Genomic DNA, 10,030 nt, shown 5'->3' with positions numbered 1-10,030 from the left:
GGACTGAGAAAATGGCTTTTGGAAGCATGGGATTCAGTAAAATATAAAAACAGGTCTTATTATTTTGATGATGACTTACAAATATGATATGTGTGGACCCATGTGTCAGTACAAGGAACATGAATGACCAAACAAAAGACTACGCTAATGCAACATGTGTTTACACTTTTTTTTAGCTGTGGTAAGATGTTTGTTTTAGCTCTCTGAGGTCAAGCCAAGGAAGAAAAATTGATTTCTCCATTAAACCACAGTGGCATTTGACTTATTGACTAACTATACACGCTTACAAATTACACAAATCACTCTTATTATTTATCAATTCTGTTAACATATACAGGGACACAATACATCCATTCAACTTGTCTGACAAAAGGTATTGGACATATAACACAAATCTATTCCAATATTTAGTGAAATCAATTACTATTCTGTCAATAAAACATAAATTATATATAATGTAACCTATGGAAATATATATTATGTATAAGGTCATTTAAACAGAGTCAGGTCATTTGCATTGTCAAAATTCAAAAGTACATTTGGCTTATATAAACTCTTACAAACTGGAGTTAAGCAGTACTTAACATTGATTAGAATTGTGTCTGTAAATTAGATTTACTCACTGCCTTATTTTTACTGCCCACAGAGTAACAGAATAGCACTAACTGATCGGCATTAATGACGTAAACGAAAGAACATGGTCAAATATAGGTCCGTTTCGTTTGATCTCCTTAAAGCGTCAAGCAGGTAGGCATGAACCCACAAGCCCTCGACAATTTCTCAACCAAATCTAATTTAGTTATTTTTCCTCCCTTTCTCTCTCTCTGTCGCAAACATGAAAGGGTACCTGCATTTGCAAGGTGCTTCCGGAAAGGCCAGGATGTTAATTAAGTCTCTATCAGAAACTTTTGTTAATTTTAATAGTTTCAGGAATGTGGCTGGCGAGGAAGCGGCAGCAGGTGTAATTTCACGGATTAGACGCAGTGTGAAGGCTGCCTCTCTCCGACCCCGCGGCGTTCCCCACTCAGCTTTGAAGATAACTTTACCCATTATCACAACAATGGCACACGGATGCAACGTAATTCATGCAGAGCCAGCGAACATGAGGATACCACCACTTACACTTCTGGGGAATTCAGAGAGACAGAGAGTGAATGATTATTTTCTCCGCAGACCTCTGAAGCACAGACATAGCCCTATGAGCTTCTGCTTTCCGGGTGGTGTAGACCATCCACGTATGCATCTCTAGGATACGCTTTATTGGTTTTCCTGCCTTCCTCTTCGCATTTCTCTCTCTCTCTCCCGTCCGTGCATGGTGATGACAGGCCTTTCAGATTGCAGAAAATGGTTTGGCTTTGAAGTGGAATTGGAGCCTGTGGAAGTGTCTGGAGTCTTGATTAATTTGAGAAGAAGCTAAGAGATTGGGAGAGAAGATGACCCTCTACATTGGCCGTCCTCTTTGGTGGATAAATAGAATTGAGAAATAAGAGAGGAACAGTTTTGAGAAAGCTAATTGATATAAGAGAAACAGTAAAGTCATAATGTACAGTCCAATACTATCTATACAATATCCACACCTCGAAGACAACAGGTTGATCAGAAGACCATGAGGAAAAAGATCAGGACAAGTCGGAGACATGTTGCATTTTTAAGCATGCAGCCTTATAACCTATAAGACTCTTGTGTAAAATGGGTATTTTTGCTTTCATTTACTGTACAAAACTGTGTCCAAATAACAACCCTATGCATCATTAAGCATACACTGAGTGACTTGCATACACTGAGTGACTTGCATACACTGAGTGACTTAACACACCTTTTTTTTTAAAGATATCAGTGCAAATGTAAACACACTCATTTATATGTCTATTAACATTACTGTGTGGCTATAATCTTTTACAACAAACCGCTTTGACCCAAACAGGACACAACACACATCCAACAAAGCAGTTGTTAGGCTTGCGTTTTTGTTGCTTGTGACAATGACCTCAGTAAAAGCCTGTAAACACAATAAATCACACCTATAAATTGTTTATGGCGATATATATTATCAAATTGTATGTGATTGTTTGCTTGTAGAGGTGAAAGGGTGGGGGACATGCTTTGTAAATCTCCATTAGATTTTACAGGTTCTGATGACTTATCAGTATTTGAACTTTTTCCTAAGCCTACCCCAACACAAAAAAAAAAGAAATTACATTTTACGAACATACAGCATTTAAAGATGAGGTAAGAGGCTATTTCACGCATTCTAACTTTTTAACACTGTTAAACGTGTTGGCTTCTCAAGCTCAACATGGTCAACTTGTCAAAAAACTAGTTGAACGTATAAAGTAGTATTTCTGTGCTCGATTCACAGGTTTCTGAATGTTTTTTCAAACATGGATTCCCGTTTCTTAGTCCTTATTGGACAATTCTCCCGGAAAAGCACAACCACTTGTCATCCAGCGGTATAAAGAGCGCGAACGCGATATAAAGAGCACGCCCGCATGTCAACCACGTCAATCAATGCCGCTTCACTCGGCTGGTGGAAGTTTCGCTGTTTTTGTTTGCTCTGATAGATTGTAGATGGTCTAGTCATGAAGATGCCGGACATGAAGCGCACACTGTTAGTCAAACTAAAGCCCTATTCGCACGGGATTAGTATTATCTGGGGACCTCGTGTGATTTATAAATGACCTCCCCACATCTGTATTTTATGTGGCGCATTCGCACGGGATAAGTGTAGCCTGTGATTTTACTCAAATTTAATGACTTATTTCCCGGATGTGATGGTAAGGCTTTGCGTATAGTTTGTATAGCCTATTGATGTATGGTGTTTAATGATATATGATAATTGTGGGAAAATCACAGACATGGCCGATTTGCACAGGATTAAGATCACAGACAATCTCTGCAATCATTACAGTTGACCAGAGGTTCCAAGGTAATACTAATCCCGTGCGTATAGTGTTTAAGTCATATTTCTGTGTTTTGTTGCCAATCGTGTGTACGTGCATATTGTAAAAACATAAATTTATAGTGAATCAATTCCTCCCCCCTCTGCACACCTCCAGGCCCTCGTCTATCTCCAGTAATAATGGTACAGCTGTATCTGTCTTTTTTTTGTATTTGATCAAACAAAATACTCTTCGAAATACACAAAATATGTACGAAATATGCAATTCTACTGTAGAATATTTAGGCATTCAAGAAGAATATGAGATTGGCAGAAACTGTGTTTTACCTCATCTTTAAAAAGTATGTAGCATGAGATCATGAAAATGACATTTCATCCAGTCTGTTATGTTGCCGTGTTTGAAAGTAAGCTGTCTGCCAAATTTCTAAGTCGAAGGTGAATAAATAACAAAGTTATTTGCTTCTTAAAATGGGAGTCGACTCTGAATCACACAAACAAGACGTGGAATAGTTCACCCGCGTATCTACGTAACTAGACATAGTCCCCGCCTACGTTTTGCTGTGACTGCCGGGAAAACTTATTTCTCCTCACCCAAACACTGTCGCTCGTACGTTATGCGTGTGTATCATGTCTAGAGCCACTGTTCTATGGTGTGACACTAAGTCGGTCATATTTCAACCTCCAAAGGAAGAACGTCTGAGCGAAAATTATTGAGTCTGAGTTACAATTCATTTTTCAAACGATACAAAAGGAGTATAACCCCAGGGTTTTACTGTGCGCGCGTCATTTCACCGAAGATTGGTTTAATAATATTGGCGCGTTCACTGCAGTGTATATGAAACGACTATCCTTGAAAGAAGGGGCAATACCAACTCTATTTGGACCTGTTAGCTCCACCGAATCCCAACCTATACGTGTGACTTTTGATTTTTGTCTTAACTTCCAAGAAATATTTTCGTACCTTATGTCTTTGTTTAGTTAATGCATATAATGCTAACATTAGCATGTAGCGTTATTTCTGGGGTGTTACAGTTTGTTCATCTTGCTATTAACTTTGCATTTTGACACATTTGCAGCATGTGCACCTATATAGATATAATTGGGTGAAACTACAATCATTTTTCATAACGTCGACTTGCTGAAATGCTCTATGTACCATGACATCGCACAGTTACATTTACATTTTCATGTAGCAGATGCTTTTATGCAAAGCGACTTACAGGTTGGGTAGGCAATGGAAGCAATTGGGACAGCATAAGTACAACAAAAGCATATGTGCAATCAAAAAAAAAGACTGGTCTCATATATCCTAACACAGTATACATAACCGTTCATTTTTTTTTATTTTTTTCTCAAAGTGTAGAGAAGAAAATAGAGTCAGAACAGATAAGTCAGATGTTGACGGAAGATATGTGTTTTCAGACGTTTCTAAAATATGGCTACAGAATCTGCAGATCTTGTAGCAGCGGGCAGATCATTCCACATAGGTGGAACAGATCCGGAGAAGGTGCGCGAGAGAGATTTTTTACCTTTTTGGGATGGGACCACAAGACGCCGTTCGTTTGCAGAGCGTATGGATCTGGCGGGTACATATGTCTGCATTAGCGAGTGAAGATAAGGTTTAGACTGGTTCGTCTAAACCAGTTAAGACGAAATAATAGTATTACTAATGTATTAACAGTATTTTTAAGAAAAAATAAATTTTATTTCATTGATAAGCAAAAGCACAACATGCATGTTGTCACACTGGGAGTTTTTATGACAAGAGTTGTTAGCGGGTAGGAGGGGCCTAGACGGATGAATCGCGGAACGAATCATTTGAGAGTCAGTCAAGAAGTAAGGTACGGATAACTGCCTATTATTACGACATTATAGTGTTTTTACACATTGTATTAAGATAAACTTGTTGTTGGACACTCCATAAACCAAAGTAGGACCTAAAAACCATATGCTATTTTACTCTAAGTAAAATCTTTCGCAGCTGCAAAAAAAATTATAAAACCATTTTAAAGAGCATTTTCAGTTTTTCTGAATTTACTATTTATTGGTATGATAATTTTTGCATATGTCAATCAAAATATTGTTTCTATTTGCATTTATTTGCCGAAAAACGTTTGTTAAGACCACAGAGCCGTATCGAGCAGTTCTTTGATCGGTTGATGCACTTTTTGGAGCCTCAAAAACTCAACCCCTATTCACTCCCATTCTATCTCTTGGAAGAAAAAGGATGCTGGTTTTACAACTCCGACTGCATTATTCTTAAAGAAGACATATTCACATAGGATGCTTTGAGGGAGAGTAATTCATGGAGAAATTTTGTTTCTTGGGTTTCCCTTTAACACACTGGACTGGAATGGCCACAATACCTCTAGAAATGCTGAGTAAATGAAAGTTTGGAAAGGTCTCTTAATTTTTTTGCGGTTGTATATAGGAATATACAGTGCTTTGCAAAATAAATCATCCCCGTTCATTTTATTCACATTTTGTTTTGTTGCTGCCTTTTAACTTCAAATAACTTTAAACTTTGAATAAAAATTAAACATATTCTACACTCCATGCACAATACTGACAAAACAAAAACAGATTTGTGTTCAAACTTTTCAAATTTATAAAAATTAAAACTGGAATAAGTACATTGGATTTGTATTCATACCCTTTTCTGGGAGACTTGAAATTTAGCTCAGCGGCAATTAGTTTTGCTTGTTGATGTTTATACACTTCGAGTGGTGTTAACCTGTGGCAAATTTAATTGAATAAGTATGATTTGGAGCGGCTAATACCTCAATAAAAGGTGCAACAGATGAAAATGCATATCAAATTAAAAACCAAGAGATGAGGTCAAAAGAACTGCCAGTAGAGCTCTGAGACAGGATTTTATCAAGACACAGATTTGTTGAAGATCTGCTCCATTGAAGGTTCACAGAAGAAAGTAGCCTCCATTAATTCCTAATCTAAGTGGTTTGAAACCACCAGATCTGTTAGTTGAGCTGACCTCCAGTCCAAACTGAGCCATCGATGGGGAAGGGTCTTGGTTTGAGTTGTGACCAAGACGCTGATGATCACTCTGGTTGAGCTCCATGATCATATATGAAATGGGAGAAAACTTACAGAAAGACAAACACCACTGCAACACTCCATCAATCTGGGCTTTATTGCAGAGTGGCAAGACTCAACTCTTTGCCAAGTGAAGACAAATGAAATCTTGAAACATTCAAAAGTGTACCTTTCAACAAATCTTTCCAACTGTCAGAAACAAGATTCTCCGGATTCCCCTCAGATTCATGCATCATGTCTGGAGAAAACCAGGCACTGCTTGACACCTGTACAATACCGTCCCAACAGTAAAGTGTGGTGGAAAGAGCATCATGATGTGGGGGTGTTCAGCTGGAGGGACTGGGGCATTTGTCAGAGTAGAAGGAAAGCTCAATGGCAGAAATTACAGAGATAATGATCGTGAAAATCTAGCCCACAACATTCATAACCTCGGACAGGGCGGATGGTTCATTCTCCAATATGACAATGATCCTAAGCACACAGCTAGAACAATGCAAGAGTGGCTTCTGAACAAATTTGTCCTTGAGTGGCCCAGCCAGTGCTTGGACTTGAACCCAGAAAGATCTCCATCCAACCTGAGGATCTGAGGAGAAGAATGGCAGAAAATTGTCAAACACAGATGTGTTAAGCTTGTCACATCATACCCAAAAGATTTGAGTCTTTAAAGGTGCTTTAACCAACTACTGAGTTAAGGATATGAATACCTATGCAATGTGCTTATCTTATTTTTAATAAATTAGCAAAGTTCTAAGTCACAAATCTGTCTTTGTTTTGACATCATTGTGCATGGAGTGTAGATTAATGTAAAAAAAGGTTAAAGGTTTGATGAATTGTGCTAGTTAATTGTTTTATACTGTTATTTGAGGTCTACTTATGATGTTTGCGTGGTTTTTACATCCAAAAACATCAAAATCAATAAGTAATAGGCTATTATCTACCTAGGTTTTGATGCCAATTCTACAACGCTTGGTTTTAAATGGGCGTGCCGCATTGAAGACACTTGGAAATAAACGCCCTAACACTTCAAAACAGCCTCCATTATTCGCAAACGGTGGACAAAACCATGTATATGAAAAATTATATATGAGCCCACTAAATCACAGAGGTGGCGATTCGCACAAGCTTAATATAACAGACAACCTCTGGAATTATTACAAATGACTAGAGGTCCGCAGGTAATACTAATCTCGTGCAAATAGAGCTCAGGGCACATCAAGTGATCTCTAACAAAGCAATAGTGTCGCATAGTACAAAAATGGTTTACTCACATAAGAGTGCTGCACCATTCCTATCGGATCCAATACTGAAGGCACAGCACTGCTTTTTAATTTTAAACTCTCCAAAAATTCAGGGTCGACCTGTGCCTTGTTGATGACAACCTATCAATGTTGTCATAGATAGGTGCATTCCAGAACCTGGTGTTCGCTGGACATGGTGTCAATAACAGATGTAATCTCAGTAACAAGGGCGTTTTCAGTTCTAACATTTACATGATGTTCGCTTGAATACAATTCCCTCTTATCACAAAAGCTCAAGTTAAAATTGTGATTTGGCAGCAACATAACAAAATGTGAATAAAATGAAGGGGGATGAATACTTTTGCTAGGTACTGTATACATCTTTATTTCTCTTGTGTGTGTGTTATTTTGATCAAAGGTGCCAGTGGGTTGGATTCTGAAATATTTATGTTTTCCTTTTACAAAGGTGGAGATGATATAAAGGGAAGATGAAGACGACCACCTGTAAGAAAGAAAGAAACAGGACGACAGCCCAATTAGTGCTAAGTGCTGTCACCTCATCACAGATAGTAAAAACTGACCTGTAAATTGCTATGTGTGTCTCATCCATGTCTTTCAGGTCGGCCTACCATGTATGCTGAAGCAAACAAACACATACAGATTTAATGTTGCACGGGAAGATGCAGTTTATTCCAGTGGCAAGCAACACCTTAGAAAAATCTAAAAGTTCATTATTGCAGGGTGCTGTGTCATCCCTATAGTCAAAAAAGAATAGATATCAGAACGAGCCTTTTGTACCGAAAAATAAATCAATCAGTTGTTTTAAATTATCCTTTAATTATGATAGAATCAGGTTTATACGAGATAACTCACCCAAAAATGTTGTCATTTCTTTCAAGTATATCCTTTTTTTTGTGTGAATTTTGACATTTTGGAGAATAGTGTCAATGGTTTTAACCAGCACACTGAAAGAAAAAAGTTGTCAGTCATTCTGGCCAACATTTGATTTTGTGTTTCAAGTAACAAAGAATGTTATACAACAGGAGTTGGAACAACTTGAGGGTGAATAAATGATGATAGTGTTTTCATTTTTGTGTCTCAAGTCATGTTTTTCGACACTGGATGTTTCAAAACTTTGCTGAACAACTTATAACAACTAAAGAATCTGCACTTTGTAAGCAGTGATCTGAGGAATTGCTTTAAAAGTGCTGAATGCGCACATTCATGAGTCACCTGTCAAAAACACTTTTTTATATGTTAACAATTTCCATAACCTTATCTTTTCTATCAGTTATATCCAGTATTTTAACTTTGTTCCCATAAAGAAATAATGCTGGTAAATATTGAAAATAACTTTAAACACACTATAGGTTTGCAAAGCCTTGTTCAAACTGTGGAAGAAATACGATTTTTTCCTAAATATTCTTTTAGACTGATTGTAAGTTATGTGTCTCATGATTCTCTGTTTACAGTCATCCATTTTTTTAGCACGGCTACACTTGTTGCCATAGTAACTATGCAAACGTGCATTGGTTTTCCATGTATGAAACTTTTGCTACATGTTTGCCATTGATGTTTTTCATGAGCTGAGTCACCAAGACATTCGCGCAGACAACAGCATAAGAAACAGTGAAGCACATGCAATGTTTGCAGCCGTTGTCACTGCAGGTGTCACAAAAAGATCGCTGGTGGGAACATCGTATATTCTCAAGAGGAGTTTAGTTGTCACAAAACCTAACATAACCTGCCCAACTAATGGTGAAAAAACAAATTGCATCCAAAACTGACCATTCAGACTGAAATATATTAACTAAAATCTACTTTAAGTGGGATTTTGCTTCTGTTCAGACAAAATGAAACAGATCTGAGTTGAACAGACAAAAAACAAAGATTTTTTTTTCGACGTGAACATAGCCTTAGCTGTAACTAACCTGACACACAGTGTTTCCCCTGCCGATCACATTATTGTACGAGTCACAGAGATTTTGACAATGATCACCTGCGCGTGATGAATGTGCTGCACCTCTGTGATCTGCTGTATCCTATAGAGAATATGCAGAAGGGTGGAGGACGTGCTTCCAATGCCAGAATCAATGACCTGCCCATTTATCAAACTGCGTTTCAATAAAGGTGAAGAAGGCTCATCTATCAGCCAGGGAAGGCGAATTCAGCGAGGCAACTTTTACAAAGTGTCTTGTTCTAACTCCCGCTCCTTAAAGATAAATGTTTCTACCAATTTGCAAGGAATTCTCGCCTCGCATTTGAGTTGTGCTCCCGCCTTAAAAGACGCAGATATGAGGACTGTAAAACTTGGTTTTGACTCACCGCGGCCACATTTTCTTCTAAAGCTGATAAAAACGTGAAAGGCACAATAGGGGGAGAAGAAATGCCAGAGAACGCCGAGCGGGGGCATAGCGGGAGAAAAACAACCTTATCTTTCATTCTTCCTTCCGTCCGCTCGCTTCCGAGGACGTGGCTCTCACCTTAATGTAGACAAAAGAGGGTAGGGCTGTTATCGTCATGGAAACAGGTGCTTCCGCAGAATAGAGTAACGGCTTCCTGCCTCTACGATACAAGCACACAGAGCTCTTGACGGTAAATCTGATAAAAATGAAACATGAAGGACTTACATGTTTGCACGCAAGATGCCTAAATATGAAGGATTAATCTGGATTCTTGCTGATATACCTCTTGTATCTTTGCCTGAACTGATTAGAAGATTTGAATCGCTTGTTACGTAAATCTTTGTGCTTAGATGTGGAACAAAAGAACAAAAAGTATGTAACAATCTTCACTGTAAGGGAGGTTCATAGAGAAATTGGACAGATGCATTATTATT

At 38.1% G+C, this 10,030-nt stretch overlaps 1 long non-coding RNA gene across 2 annotated transcripts; it reads right to left on the bottom strand.

Annotated features, from left to right (window-relative positions):
* Positions 1-6,202: 6,202 nt before the first annotated feature.
* Positions 6,203-9,636, bottom strand: LOC130419860 (uncharacterized). Of its 2 annotated transcripts, none has more exons than XR_008906551.1 (3): positions 9,191-9,636; positions 7,222-8,156; positions 6,203-6,536 (listed from the first exon to the last, which is right to left on the bottom strand). It is a non-coding gene; the product is annotated as an uncharacterized LOC130419860 (long non-coding RNA). The 2 variants fall into 2 exon arrangements; XR_008906552.1 differs by having other exon boundaries at positions 9,517-9,636.
* Positions 9,637-10,030: the final 394 nt, after the last annotated feature.

Source organism: Triplophysa dalaica, chromosome 4, assembly GCF_015846415.1.
Source record: "Triplophysa dalaica isolate WHDGS20190420 chromosome 4, ASM1584641v1, whole genome shotgun sequence".
Lineage (NCBI taxonomy): Eukaryota > Metazoa > Chordata > Actinopteri > Cypriniformes > Nemacheilidae > Triplophysa > Triplophysa dalaica.
Note: the sequence above shows the minus strand (reverse complement) of the source record. Positions and strands in the feature narration are given on the sequence as shown.